Source organism: Protopterus annectens, chromosome 12.part0, assembly GCF_019279795.1.
Source record: "Protopterus annectens isolate FY-2018-M chromosome 12.part0, PAN1.0, whole genome shotgun sequence".
Lineage (NCBI taxonomy): Eukaryota > Metazoa > Chordata > Ceratodontiformes > Protopteridae > Protopterus > Protopterus annectens.
The window spans coordinates 1,467,744,789-1,467,760,407 of NC_056746.1; positions in this window are offsets into that span (position 1 = coordinate 1,467,744,789).

The window sequence follows — 15,619 nt, forward strand, 5'->3', positions numbered from 1 at the left end:
TAACTGTGGGCTGCATCTGAAACATATGCAATGAACCAACATCTACACTCCCACATCCTATATGAGCATAATTACAACAGAAGCTACCCCAGTGATATAGGCTAGGAACCAGTTACCATGATACAAAAACGCAGTCATTTTATCATATATAAATGTTAGCTTTTAACTTACTCAACAGCAGCATGAAGAACGGAGACACTCTTCAGATATTTTCTAAATTATGCCAAAAAAAGTGTGCCACAACCTATTTCTGTAAGCTTCAATAACAGAGGACAGCATCACTATATATGTTTGTGCAGTTCTAACCTCATAATCTTTGTGCTCTGTATTAATATGATTACTCCCTATCAGGGAGAAGAAAGCACCCTTGAGTTGGTGAAAACGACAGCACATAAAGACATGTCATAGCCTGAGGAATTGACAGGTCACAGTAGTAAGTAGATCCCACTGACTATGGGAAAAAGAAACAAAGTAAAGGCTTTCTCATCTTCAGCAGACTGCAGGACATCTACCAGTTTCTTCCTTTATCTTCCCATGCCTCTTCCATTTTCTTTATGTTCAGGGCATTTCAAAGTGGCATTGCTTTATTCTATACCTATTCATGTGGAGTGATTTTATATAAGCATGGGTAATAGTATTATATATTTTTAGAAAGAGCTTAGAGCACTGTGTAATAGTCTGGGGGCTATCCACATCCAAAATAAATTATTCTGGTCTATCCCATAAATAACTGTTCCAACTTAAAAGTAGCTGCATAACCACACCAAGATGAGGGGGAGGGGGTGCTGACCTATTTCTTACACAATTTTTACCCTCTGCCTCTCACCATCAAAAATAAAATGTTAACTAGCTAAGATCCCTTTACCAGATACTTAATGCCTGCCATAATGGGAAGATTCCAGAAAATATATCGAAAAATATGAGCTAAAAACATCTTCACATCTGCAATTCTGCCCAAGGGAGGCAAATGCAGTCCTCTCAAGCTATGCATCCAAAAGAACACTTTCTCTTACATAGGCTTAAGATTCACTACAAAACTAAGATGTGAGAGACCTTGGAACATGGGTAGAAAACTAATTCTTCTTTGACCATCATGTTGCAATAGTGGTCATGAAAACCATCTAACTGGTACAGCTGATCATAAAGGGTATTTATTCCGGGTCCAAAAAAGTCCTTTTGCCTCTATACTCTGCACTAATCAGAACCCTCTAACAACACAGTGCCCATTTGTGATATATCTTATTAAGAATATCATACAGCTAAAAAGATACCAAAGATTCCTGACAGAAAGGATGATGAGACTAAAGAACATGCGCTATCAAGAGAGGCTGGAGGCCTTGTCCCTGTATTCAATGCCCTACGGATTCCTTAGGAGTGGTCTACATGCTTCCTTCTAGGCCAGTAGGAATATGGCAGTCCAATTACACATATTTCTCCTCAGGTCATACCATCCTGTGAACACTAGAATTAGAGATGTGTAACTACTTCAACAAATAAACAAATCATAGTAGAGAGACAGATTTGTTGTACAACTACACCTTCTCTGCAACAAACTTCCTCTTCAGATCAAGTCATGTGATGCACTATCTTCTTTTAACAACAGGCCTGTTTCTCCTTGAAAAAGTAGGAAAAAGCTAATGGTGGCACGATGTTAATGGCCATATGGTACAGTTGCCTTGTACATTCTATGATTCTATCATCAATGATGTAGAGAACATTATGAACATTAGGATGTAGGAGAAATCCTTAGATATCTGGATGAGCTGGTAGTCCACACTGGTGGAAAATGTTTTCTCTACTGCTTATCAGCTTGATCAGTTGGGCTTGCTGCAACGAGTTCAGATTTTTTATTTAGTTTCAGTTCCAACTAACTCCAGATCTTGGGTAAAGACTATACATAATCATCTGCAAAATACAAACCATTAGTTTTAAAATCAAAAGTTTTCAATCCTCTAATGAAATTATCACTGTTTATAGATCTGTTAAGGAGTTTTGCAGCTTGTGCAGAAGGTTAGATGATAGAGTTTTCTTATCTTGCACTCTATTGCCCTTCTCTCACCCCTAGCAAAGATCATGGAGAAATGTATCCATAGGCAATTACTTGACCACTTAACCCAAAATAACTTACTTTCCAGCTGTCAACATGGTTTCAGACCTTCACACAGCACTACCACTGCACTCCTTTCCTTTACAGATTGCATAAACAAAAAACGTAACCTTAATAACCTTTCTTCAGCACTATTCATTGACCTGTCCAAAGCATTTGACATGGTCAATCATCAGATTCTCATCAACATACTAGAATCCCTATCATTAGATGCACCTTCTATAAAATGGTTCCATTCCTACCTAGACAAAAGACAACAGGCAGTAATTTGGCATAATACTATTTCTACCCTCCAACCAGTTACCCTAGGTGTTCCTCAAGGTTCCATACTAGGAGCTCTTCTCTTATCAATATTTATTGATGACCTTCATTTAGCCATCCGCCAAAGCCACATGCATACAATATGCTGATGACTCCACACTTATATGCTCAGCCAAATCCACAACTGAACTTCTCTCTCTTATCCAGAAGGCATTTAACACAGTTAAACAATGGTTTACACAGCATTGCCTTCTTTTGAACCCTAAAAAAACTAAACTCCTCCTCTTTAATCCAACTCACAAGTCCTCTCCACTTGATTTCTCAATTATATCCACTAATGGCACCATTATATCACCTGACACAACCACCAAACTACCAAACTATTGGGTATCACCATTGATAACAGTTTGAACTTTGACATCCATATCTACAATACAATAAAACTGTCAACAAAAAACGTGGCTCCCTCTATAGAATTAAATCTTACCTTTCTCCCACAGCTAAAACAACCATAGCTCATACTCATCTAATCTCTACCCTCCTCTATGCCTCACCTATTTTTACTAACCTTTCCACAAATAACCTCAGCAAAATGGAAACTTCCTACAATAACATCGCTAGATTTGCAACAGGAAACCCGTACAGAACCCACCACTGCATAAATATAAAGCAGCTTGGATGGCTTGAACTACAAAACTTGATTAAATTCCATCAACTAACCATTGCCCATAAAACTCTTTATAAACCTTCCTGTACTCCTATTCTATCTACCCTCATCACTCCATACACAAATCTGAAATCACTATGTTCCTCACACAAAAATCTCCTATATACCTCTAAACCTAACAACAAGGCTGGTGAATCTCTCTTCTCTAATGCTGTTGGAAAAACCTGGAATCTTCTCCCCAGCGACCTTTCCTCTCTTCCCTCTCTATCACTCTTCAAAAATAAACAAACTCTACCTTAGAACACACTGGTTGTGCCCCTGTACTAAACCTGACTAGACTTCTATCCACCTAATTAAACTTAGCTCTGCCTATCCCTCACTGCACATAAACCAATACATATTATTTTACCTATAAATATAGATTTCCAGTCACTCTATGCACTTCCTACTGAAGAATATTTTTTTTGTTTTACATTATACTTGTAAATAATTAACCTGTCTCCTCTTTTGACCTTAGTCTTTCGGTTTATCTATATGTTAGGCCTGCATATTGTATAGTATAAGCATTCTTGCACTACAAGTTTTTTTTTTGTCCTCACAGTATTTTATGTTGTAACCTGTAATATTCATTGTTTACAACTAATGCTGCTGTTTAGTCATTTTTTTTCTTTTATATTTCTCTTGATGTACCTGAAATCTGTTTGTTTAATATGAATATTTTTATTTAGTCTTATTTTGTATATTGACTACTAAGTTTTTCATTTATCTGTATTGGAGCTTATCTCCCTGGGCCTCTACTGAAAATGGACATGTATCCAGCTAGACTAGCCCGGTCAACAAATGTAAAATAAAAATAAATAAATAAATCTTGTGCCTTTGTGCAAACAGAAAACATCAGCCAAAGAATTATTCATTAACAGCTCGGCTTTGATTTGGTCATTCAGAGAATGTGTGGATCTTGGAGATTAATGGTTGCCTGAACCATCCACAAGTATTCTCAAATTATAGTGTCAAATGCTTTCTTAAACTGTAATAAGATAACTATAGATGGAGCAGTAGCCCCCCCCTAAACCCATGCATACATGTCAAAATTGTTCTTGCATGTTTATGCTGGCGTGGCCTTCAACAAAGCCTGCCTGTGTGCACAGAATCAGGAAAGGCAAAGTATTTGCAAGGCAGTTCATGAAGATTCTTGTATAAATATTGATAAGCATATTCAACAGTGAAAAGGACTGATAGCTGTGAACTACTGCAGTGTTTTTCCCATGTTTAGGCAGCACTGCTACACTGGAGATCATAGAACAAGGAAGTGCTGATTATTCTATAAGAGTTAAATGATTAAACGATCTACCAAAGTACAAGGCAGACTTTTACTGAACTCTGTTCAGGCCATCATGACACAGGGCTTTCCAGCTATTGTCTTATTGATTTTTGGTGTCTTTCGGCTTTTCCCAGTTAGGGGTCCCCACAGCGGAACTCTGGTCCGCTAATGATTGGCAGTTGATTTTTATGTACTGGCTTGCCAGGCCTGATGCACAACCTTCAACAAAGGTACGTCCATTCATGCATGCCTCCACACAGATGACGCCCTAGCTGAGAATCAAACCAGACAGCATCTTACTGTGAGGTGACAATGCTACCGCAGCACCACCACTATTGTCTTATTGATAGCTTCCCTAATTTCCTCAGTGGAGATGGGTTTGGTCAAGTCTGTTCAATGCAACTCTTAGGAGGTAAGGAGATTAACTCCAATAAGGAAATCTTCTGCCTCACACTCAAAGTCTTGGAATAAGTAAATAAATCTTGCAATAAATCAAATCTTCCCTCTCTTAACCACTGCTCAGTCTTTTTTTTTTTTGATTAATATGATTCCCTCTTCATCCTTCTTTTCTTTCTTTGCTTATTGCTTTGTGCCCACAACCTAAAGGATGTTGTCTTCATAATTACTTATGCCTAGCACACGTAGTCCAAATTAAATGAAATGGGCCAACTTATATTGCCTCTAAGAATGGCCATGTAAATTCTTGGTTGCAGTCAGGGTGCCCCACCCACAAGACTCTGTCCTTGGCCTATACATATTTAGAGTGTATCTTTCAGATCTATCTTTTTCTTATGAGGTGTTCTACTGTCTTGAAATTGGGTAAACTGATTACATGTGTTAAAGATAGGGCACGTCTGTAAAAGAACTTGACTAAATTGACTATTTGGGCATAGGAGAACAATGTGCTGATAAATACATCAAAACTAAGCATATGAGATTAGGGAAACTTAAATTGAAAGGTAACTATTTAACACAAAACACAGTGATTGAAACTGTAGATTCATCTAAGGACCTGGGTATATAGATAGGTTTACTTTAGAAGACTGAAAAAACAAAAGACTGAATCCCAAAAGATTGAAAATTCAAAATACCGATTGATAAAATTTGCCCCATCTTCACTGTTGTGCGATCTTGGAGTTGGTATATATAGTTAGCAGGGAGTGGGGGCACAACCCACCCACATGAGGGGTGCAGGGGGGCTTGCCCCCTACATTAAAAATGTGTTCAGTATTTTGAATGTTCAGTCTTTTGGGATCCAGTCTTTTGGTTTGTCAGTCTTCTGAAGTAGACCCATATGGATAGATCCTCCTTTGAGTTTAGTTATAACTTAAAAAAGGTTTATAAAGTCTAGAAAATCAGAAATAATGAAGTCATTGTTTGTTAGTTAGTTACATTAGACCCAAACTTGACCATAGAATAACAATATGGAAACCCTATAAGAAAACAAGCATGAGTAAACTGGAAAGAACACAGCAGAAATATACCAAGGGCATCCATGGATGTGAAAATTTAAGTTATTATGAATGACTAAAATATCTGAACTTGTACAGTGTCTCTTACAGATATCTAAGAGGAGATCTTATTCAGGTAAATAGGGCATTTAGAAGACAAATACCTCTGGGAATATTTGGCGTTATCAAAAAGTACTAGAGAATCATCAGACAACCTGTGCAGAAGATTCTCAAGGAATGAAAGTGTAATTGGCTCTCTCAGAGAAGCTGAAGCAGCTGATACATAGAATAGACTACCAAAGATATTCTTTTAAAAACAGCATGGGCACATATTATGGGAACAAATGTTTTGGTATATTGGCAGGCTAGAAGGGCATTAATGCCCATGCTTGAAATATCTGTATGTGTGTATTTATATGTATGCATGCATTTAAATCTGCCAACTTGGCGTAATCCATGCTAGCTATCCATAATCCCTTCCAAATTGCAAATTTGAGAGTTGTAACACCTTAATAACCGAGACTTTGTTTAAGTAAATAAATTCTTGACTTCTGTTTGTACCAATTCCCAACAAGGATGTAAAGGAAAACTGCCCAGTGGTTTACGTTTTATGCATGCCTTAAACCATCTTTGATGCTTTCTCATACTATCTGGTTTTGAAAGTTAACAGGGATCTTTCTTTCTGTATATCTTGGTTGCTCAGTGCCATAGGGATAAATTACAGTAAGACTGTCTTTTGATCCATAAGTGGTACAGGAAAATTTCAACAGTAAGATCCTCTCTTACTAGTGTACTGTCTTCAGACTAATAATATAGTCTACTAGAATTACAACTACTCAGTGTTGTCAAAGTATAACAATCTTCATTGGACTGAAGGATTCTCCACACATCACCCAGCCATAGGTCCCATGCATGCCTACACAACAAATGCTGCATCTTTTCCTGTCTTACCTAAGAAGGGAAATTATGATGCCTAACAAAATTAGGGCTACATTAAAGCCCTAGCCATTAAAAGAAGTGAAGACTGGAACCTGTCAGTGGATTAACATACTTTCATTTTAATAAGCGAATGCTGATCCACTAAACTAAATTTGCCAAAAAGAAAAAGTTTAGAGTAATTAGAGTTTTCTCTTTTATCTACTGTTGCAAATCTGGAGACGCCCCTCACATATGAGTTCAAGACAGCTGTTCCTGAAAAAAAAAAAAAAAAAAAGCCTTGCACTAGAATTCACTGAAAGCTGTTTCAGTGAATTTAATTTGAATTTAATTTGGAACACTGAAACTCATTTATTACTGTCAGTCTGGAATCCTGGCATTCACTTATACTGTCAGTCTAGTGATGTACTTCTGGTGAAGACTGCTATGCCTTCTACTTTATAGAACCAAATACTGTTGAAAAAGCTTAGATAAATTATCATTGATGTCATATGAATTGTAACAGGTCTTGTGGGTGAACATAAGGTATTTCAGTGAGCTGTCACTGCACTAACAGCTTTATGTCCTAATACTCACCAACCCAATCATGGCAACTCTTACTTTAGATTTTGGACACAAACTATATTAAGCTAATCATGCAGGAAAAGGAATGAAAGACCAGGCTATGGCACTCTGGTTTCTTGTACTCCTGCAAACAAATATCAGCCTTTACTGTTTTTAAGCCATACACTCAAAGCTATCGATTCTACTGCTGAGTTCAACAACTGAACATTACCCAAAAGGCATGTGACAACATATATATATATATATATATATATATATATATATATATATATATATATATATATATATATATATATATATTCAACACTTTAGCCAATGAGTAATTAGCAAGAAAATGTTGTGAGTTTTAAAAATGGAGACTACACAGTAGAACCAATCCAGTTAACAAAATGTAAATAAATTGCTCAGAGTAAATAAATATAATACAACCATATTATTACTAGTTTCTATTTTTTTATCTTTTCCAAAACCAAACTGTCATACCACCAGTTAGAAAAATATAGCTGCCACAACCCACCCACCCCCCACCCTCACCTAGCAGTAAAATAACATAAATGTGGCCCTAAGAATTCAGAATATAACATTTATTAGGTAATCATATGTCAACTGATGTGTTTTGTGCTGGTAGTGTGCTAACAGAAATTCATGTTGTGGACAGTAACAACATGCAACACATTGTGGGATTTCTTAACCAAACTAATGGGGTGCATGCTGTTACCAAAGGAAAACAGCACACAAATATAGGCCATAGGTCACTCCTTTGGACAGTTTGTACAAACGGTTTCTGACCACAAGTGCCTTCAACAGAAATGACATACAATTCACTACTTCTGGTAGTGCAAAAATTCTTTAATTCTCAAGTATAAATACCTAAGGAAACTGTACATTATTAATGCCTTCTAATATGTCCCTCAAAACTTCCTCTAGTAGTGCTATCTGCTGCAATGTGACATTCAGCCTTGATAAATACTTGGTGTAATATTAATAATATTTCTACATCTTCCAAAGCCAGTTATACAAAGGTATGTCAACTCAAAATGTTAACATAATTTTTAATAGTGTCCAGCCACATGAATGCCATTAACTCAGCTTAATTTCTCAAATATGAGTCTTTTTCTATATGTATGAATTGTTTTTCTGTCTGTTTGGCAAGCAAAGTCCATATAAAATGAACACTTTAATAGTTCCTTTCAATTTCTTGCTACTGATTTTTATATGCAGTGTTACCTCTAAGAGTACGGACACTATTCCTCATAGATGAGACATTTCTGCATTACAGTATATTTGCAAAACAATGTTGTTACTGCAATATCATGCCATCTTGTATGTGTGCCACTTCTTGCAAAAAAATAAAAAATATTGTTGCTAATCTTATCTGTCATAGAAAGCACACTTGTAAACACACAGTGTATAGAATTACTTGTAAATATGATCTTGAATTATATCTCTTCTCCCCATGGCATACTTCAAAATGTATTAGAAAAAAACAATTAGAATAGACTGATTTCCCTGTCCAAATGTATTTGTCTCAACCACCATGTTGTCTATTACTGGGGTATACTTCTGTATACAAACTGCTACCTGTTCTTTTAATATGCATTTATTCTGCCTAAACCTCTAAGACTCACCTACCTCATTAAATGGTCAAACTAATGGCTTTATGACATATGCAGATGAATTATTTCCTTTATGGTAAAATTAGTTAAAATTAATTTTAAAAGAGAACTGTCTTGTGCAAAAGAGATACTAACCAGTGAAGCATTTTTCTCTACTAGCTTTATTTTTTTATATTTTTTATAAATACAGTTTGGGACAAACTAAGTTGTCCCGGTCCTTCGAGTAAGGGGGTAAATGGGTGTGTGGAGGGTATAGTGGAAGAAAGGAAGGTAAGGATTGTAGTTGGTTAGGATAGTGGGTTTGTGGTGGTGAAAGGGTTAAGGAGAGAGGGAGATGTAAAAGGGAGTGACGTAGGAGTAGGTGGGACTTCTGACAGTACTAAGGGTTTGGGATTAAAGGAAGTAGGCACATTTGGCGTGAGTTGGTGGAGTGAAAACTGGCTTACGTCCAGACGGATCTGTAGGTATCGTGGATAAAGGTAGGCCTTAGATGGTGGGGAGAGAAGGGGTTAGGTGGTCTGGGTCAGTCCCCCCTTTGGTGTTTTCTAGAGTTTAATTTAAGGAGGGGGCTGGTGTCTGGGAATATAGTTTGAGCTTACTGGTAGGAATGGGTGATAGAGTACTGTGTGTGTGTGTGTGTGTGTGTGTGTGTGTGTGTGTGTGTGTGTGTGTGTGTGTGTGTGTGTGTGTGTGTGTGCGCGTGGGTGAATGGTTGGGGGGGGGACAAAAAAAAAATATATATATATATACATATATATATATATATATATATATATATATATATATATATATAGATATAATGAAGTGGATGAGAGTAGTGCTAGGCTTACCGGTGTGTTGAAGTTTTTCTTTGCTCCCTGTTGTCCGCGGGTCTCCTGGGGATTCGTCAGGCCTTGTTTCGGTGGGGCCATGCGGTCGAGTGACATCCATGGGGGGAGGCTGGGCCTGTCGTTAGCTCCATTGGGTAGTAAGACATCGGTGCCACGTGGTCGGGGTATATAAAAAAAAAAGAGGAAGGCGTTCTCCCGGTGGTCGTGGTAGGCAAAGGGGGGTCCATCGGTATAGTCCGGTCCCAGTTAGGTTGGGGGGTAGTGGTGGATCATCTCCTCATGCTCCCTGGTGGGTTTGTGGGCTAGTTGTGTCCATTTCTGGGGTAAATGGTTCTCCCAGTGGTCGTGGTAGGCGGTAGCATTGGGGTATAGTGGCGGATCATCTGCTCGGGGGTCCATCGTTGCATCCGGCTTCATCTTCGTTGGTGGTGGTTGCGGGTTTTCTGTTCGCGCTCCCTGGATGGTTCATGGGTGTCCATTTGTTTTCTCCGGTTTCCCTTCAGAATGGAGTCACGGTCGTCCGTGTGTCCCTCCGTCCTGGGTTTTGCTGGTGGTGGTGGAATATCTTCTCTCTGGTCAGTTCATGAGCTGCTGTGCCCGTAGTCCCTATCCCGGTGGTTGTGGCATGTGTTCGGGGGTCCATCATTCTTCGTTTATGGTATAGTGGCGGTTTGCTGTTCGTGCTCCCTGGTGGGTTCGTGGGTGTCGGTCAGTCTTCTTCTGTCCTTCCGGCTTCAGGATGGCGTCATGACCGATCGGGTGTCCCTCTGTCCTGGATTTTGGTGGTGGCGAAAGGTCTTCTCCATCCTCCCTGATGGTGTAGTGGGTTGCTTCTGCCGTTCTTTCAGCCATTAGGTCCTAGCGCCGGTTTGTGCATGCACACTGCATTGATTAGCCATTACCGCTATGGAAGATCATGCTGGGAGTGAAGGTAAGTGTTTTTTAGGCTTGTTCATGTGAATGGTGATGGGATTGGGTGGCTGTTAGATAGGGAGATAGTTAGCGGGACTTAATTCATTTTTTTTCTCTCCATAGATACACATGGGGAGGGATATTGATAGGGGATATGCTAGGGTTAGGAAGGGGTACTAATGGTAGGAGTTGTGGCTGACAGGATGGGTGAAATGTGATGGTGGGCAGGCAGGGGGTAAGTTATGGTGCGGCATCAAGGCAACACTAGGGGTTGGGGGGGAGTATGGCATTTGAGCTTATAGAATAGTGCTAATATTTTGTTTCTCTTTTACAGATGGCTAAATTACCAGGGCTAAGGCAGAGGTGGCAAGCAATTGTGGCCCAAGCAGAGGAGCTGTTCCAGGAGGTGGCAACATCGGAGGTGGTACAGGAACCTGAACAGACCCCAGGTCAGAAGAGGTGACGCACGGCAGTGAGAACCCCAGCTGGGTGGAAAAAGCAACAGGCATCGCAGCAGGTGATAGCAGTAGAGACACCAGTTCCCAGTACATCGCAAGATGAAGGTGCAGGTAATTGTTTTATTACAGCAGCATTGTCGGGGGAGCTAGGGGTTGAGGATTGTTGGGTGGGGAGGGATGACGACTTGTCAGTTGGGGATCTCGGGGGCAGTGTGCAAGGAATAGAGAAGGCACAGAGACAGCTAGCACAGGATGCCAGGTACCTGGTTAGAGATGCAATGGGGGGGTGGTGGGTTCCGGGGACAGTTCAGGCTTCGGCTCGGAGGTAAGCTCTAATTTTGGGCTGCGGCCTGGGAACTGGTTGGCTTTCCATTCTTTGGGGCAGGGGACAGGAGCAGTTATTCTGACTCCGCACATTTTGGGTCCGGTTAAGGAAAACATTTGAAAAGGGGAGTATGTGGATTTGTTTGAGCTGATCAATGCAGAAGGGGTCCAACGGCTAGTGGAAGCAGAGTCCTCTAACAGTAAGGACCTGTTAGTGGCCTTAGCAGCATTGGGAAGGCAGTGGGTAGGTAAGCTTCGTCCTAGGACATGGAATAATTGGGTGGTTGGCTTTATTTATTTTATGGCCGTGCAGCTGGAAAAGGATGGGTCCTTGGCTCTGCCACTGCTAGGCTATTTCCTTACCATTTGTGAGGCACAACGATTAAGGCTGGGTACTGTGTGGCTCTGGTATGATCAGTGTTTCTGCAAACGGAAGGCTGTGGACCAGTCACTTCATTGGGAGGTGCATCATCCAGATCTATGGTTGGCTATGATGATGGATAGTTATGGGGGCTTTAACAGAAGGCTGAGTGGGCCGGAAACAGCAGGTATGTGTTGGTCATTTAATAGTGGCTCCTGTTCATGGGTGGGGTGCAAACTTGCCCATGTTTGTTCGAGATGTGGAGGGGGTCATTCGACCCCTAGCTGTGGTCAGCAGGATTTGTCCTGGAACTCTAATGTTATGGGTCGTGAGGGTGGATTTGGTGGGCAAGGCTTTCAGCTGGCCCAGGGGAGGGGGGAATTTTAGTGGGTCCAGAGGATTTGGACTTGGGTTCTTTAGAGGCAATAGACGGAGGGGTGCCATTCCCTATTAAGGTGGAGGTTCTCTGGAGTATGCTTCATCAGTTTCCTGGCTTGGCCATCAAAGAGGAGATAATACAGGGTTTTCAAGGGGGGGGGGTTCCTATTAAGTCCACCATGGGAAAGGGTGGGGGGGGTTGCAAGAATTTACGATCTGTTCAAGGTAAAGAGGACATCTTGGAGGCTTTACTGGAGAAAGAGAGTAGGGCAGGACGGTTACTGGGTCCTTTTGACAGCCCACCTTTTAGTGCTTACAGGGTGTCGCCTTTGGGGTTGGTGCCGAAGAAGTGAGAAGGGGAATTCAGTGTGATACATCACTTGTCTTATCCAGAAGGGAACTCAGTAAATGATTTTATTGCAGAAGAGGAGGTTAGGGTGCATTACACTTCCTTAGATGATGCAGTGAAAGTGATTAGGGAATTTAGGGAGCCATGATTGGTTAAGGTCGACATTGAGTCAGCTTTTCGATTGTTGCCTATTAGGAGTGAGGATTGGCCACTATTGGGGATGCGGGTAGGAGATAATTACTACTTTGATAAAGCTATGCCTATGGGTTGTTCAGTGGCATGTGTGACTTTTGAGAAGGTCAGTACAGTATTGCATTGGATTTGGCAGCAGAAAGTGGGGACTCAAAAGGCAGTGCATTATTTAGATGATTTTTTGTTGGTGGGCGAAGGAAGGGTAGGAGCACAGAAGGGTTTGCAGGAGTTTACGATTATGTGTGAGGAGTTAGGGGTACCATTGGGTCAGCATAAGATGGAGGGTCCGGCAAGGGCATTAGAATTTCTTGGATTAACAGTTGATGCAGTGCGGGGACTGTTTTGTTTACCACAGAATAAAATAGAGAGGCTTAGGTCGGTGATACTTTCAGTGTTGGGTAAGTTCAGCTATGGAGTTACTTGGGTTTTGAATTTTGTCTGTTGAGCGGTACACCCAGGGCATGCTTTTTGCAGGACACTGGCATATTTGCTGAAAGGGGGTAAGAGCAAACACCATTGGGTTAGGGTAATCCAACTGGTGTGGGAGGACTTGGGGTTGTGGAATGGTTTTTTGCAACAATTTAATGGGATATCTTTTTGGCAGTCAGACTGGGTGAGGCAGGAAGAACTTCAGTTGTTTATGGCCGCAGATGGGGGTGCTGGCATGGGGGCCTATTTCAGGGGTCAGTGGTTTGCGGCTGAATGGCCTCAGGATTGAGAGGAGGTATGGAAGCGGGATGTGGCCTTTCTGGAATTGATGCCTATATAGGCAGCTTCGGTGGTGTGGAAGGAGCAATTGAGGGGAAAACGTGTAGTTTTTCACTCTGACAATATGGCTGTAGTGAGGGTATTGCAAAAGAAGACAGCTAAGTCGGGTTTGTTATTGTTGGTATTACATAAATTGGTTTTGCAGAGCCTTTTAATAATTTTTTCTTTTACAGGTGTGCATGTACCTGGCATAAGGAATGAGACTGCTGATAACCTGTCTCGATTTCAGTTTTGCAGGTTTCGAGGAGTGGTTCCATGGGCGGAGGAGGTGCCAGAAATCCTGCCAGAGGAGGTGTGGAATCTTGGATCGATGTAGCCAGGCGGTTGGTATGGCATTCCTGGGCCCCTTCTACAAGGAAGGTGTATGGTAGGGCTCTTTCTGATTTTAATCAGTTTATTTTGCAGCTGCCAGAGGAGGAAGGGGTATGGTCAGAGGAATTACTACTGCGATATGTAGCTCGTGCTTGGGGGTTAGGCAGGGCTTTGCAGACAGTTAAGGTGGATGTGGCTGCAATTAGCATTTTCGCTAAGGTAGTGGGGTTGCAGGATTTTGCTAAGTCTTGGACATTAGGGTGTATGTTGAGGGGTTGGGAGAGAATGGTGGTGGAACATAAGGATATTTGATGGCCACTTACGAGGGTTATATTGAAAGTTTTGTTGAAAGGGTTAGGTTTGTGCAAAAGGGGTCTATGGATTATTTTATGTGGGGTACATTATGTACATGGTTATATTTTGGAGCTTTTCATATTTCTGAGTTGTTAGGCTCGTTATGTTGGAAGGATGTTATTATAGGGGACAGTGAGGTTACTATTGCATTAAGGAGGAGTAAGACAGATCACTTGTGTAGGGGATGTGTGGTGGTGCTTAAAACTGACAAGAATCCTTGCATTTGTCCAGTAATGTAGGCAAATGAATTTGTGAGGAGGTGAAAGGGGAGTGTGGATCAGTTAATTTTTTGTTCAGTGGATGGGAAGGTGGTGTCGAGTAGTAGATTCATACTTTTGGTGAGGAAGGTTTTACATTGTATGGGATTTCAGACAGAGAGGTTTGCAGCTCATTCAGGATAGGTGGGGCTTCAGATTTAGCTAGAGAGGGTAGTTCCATTGAATTGATTAAAAGAGTGGGGAGGTGGTCTTCAAATGCATTTTTGTCTTATATTAGATAAGTTGTGGTCTGATTATTAATATTTCTTCTTTTCTTTTAGGGAAGCACATTATCATCTTGGGGCATTCGTTCATCCACTGGGCAGATAAGCGTGCTTTAGTTAGGGATGATGGGGTAAATTTGGGTTTAGCACATTTAGGGTGGTCAGTGTCCTGGCATGGTGTTAGGGGGCTTAGGTGGGATGGATTGTTGCATGAATTTGAGAGGGCTAAACTGAAGGTGGGTTGTCCTTGTATACTAGTCATTCATTTAGGGGGCAATGACTTGGGCATTGTTTCTAAAAAAACAATTGGTGGACATTATGCTGCGAGATTTGATGAGATTACAGGCATTGTACCTGGGTATGGAAATTGTGTGGTCAGAGTTGGTTCCGCGTTTGTGTTGGAGGGCTGCATATAGTTATAAGGCAATTGAAAGGGTTAGAAGGTGTGTTAATCAAAGGTTGGCTAGGCAATTAAGGATTTTGGGGATGCATACTATTGACCATAGAGATTTTGGGGATGGAGATGAGTCTTGGTATCAAACGGATAGAGTACACCTTAATGACGTGGGTCTGGATCTTTTTAATTTGCATCTGAAACTCTTTTTAGAGTATATGATTGTGGCTAGGGTTTAGGAGGGGGAACAGCCTGGGATCAGGCTTGTGGTGGAGAAGAGGGACAGGATTGTCCTTTTCTGTTCCCCCTCTAAAGACGGTGGTTATTGGTTTATGGTTTGGTATGGTGGTGAGGTGAGGAGGTACACTGCCTCTTTATGTGGGTGAGTGGGTATGCTGCCCTGGTGGAGAAGGTTTCAGGGTGAGTTGGTATGCTGCCTTGAGGTAAAGATCATCCAGGGTGAGTGGTGACGCTGCCCGGAGATCATCATTGCTGAAGAAGATCATTAATGTTGGTTTTGTGTACCTAGTTCATTGTATAATACAGTTTAATAAAAGGTTGTCAAATGTCTTTATGTTTGTGG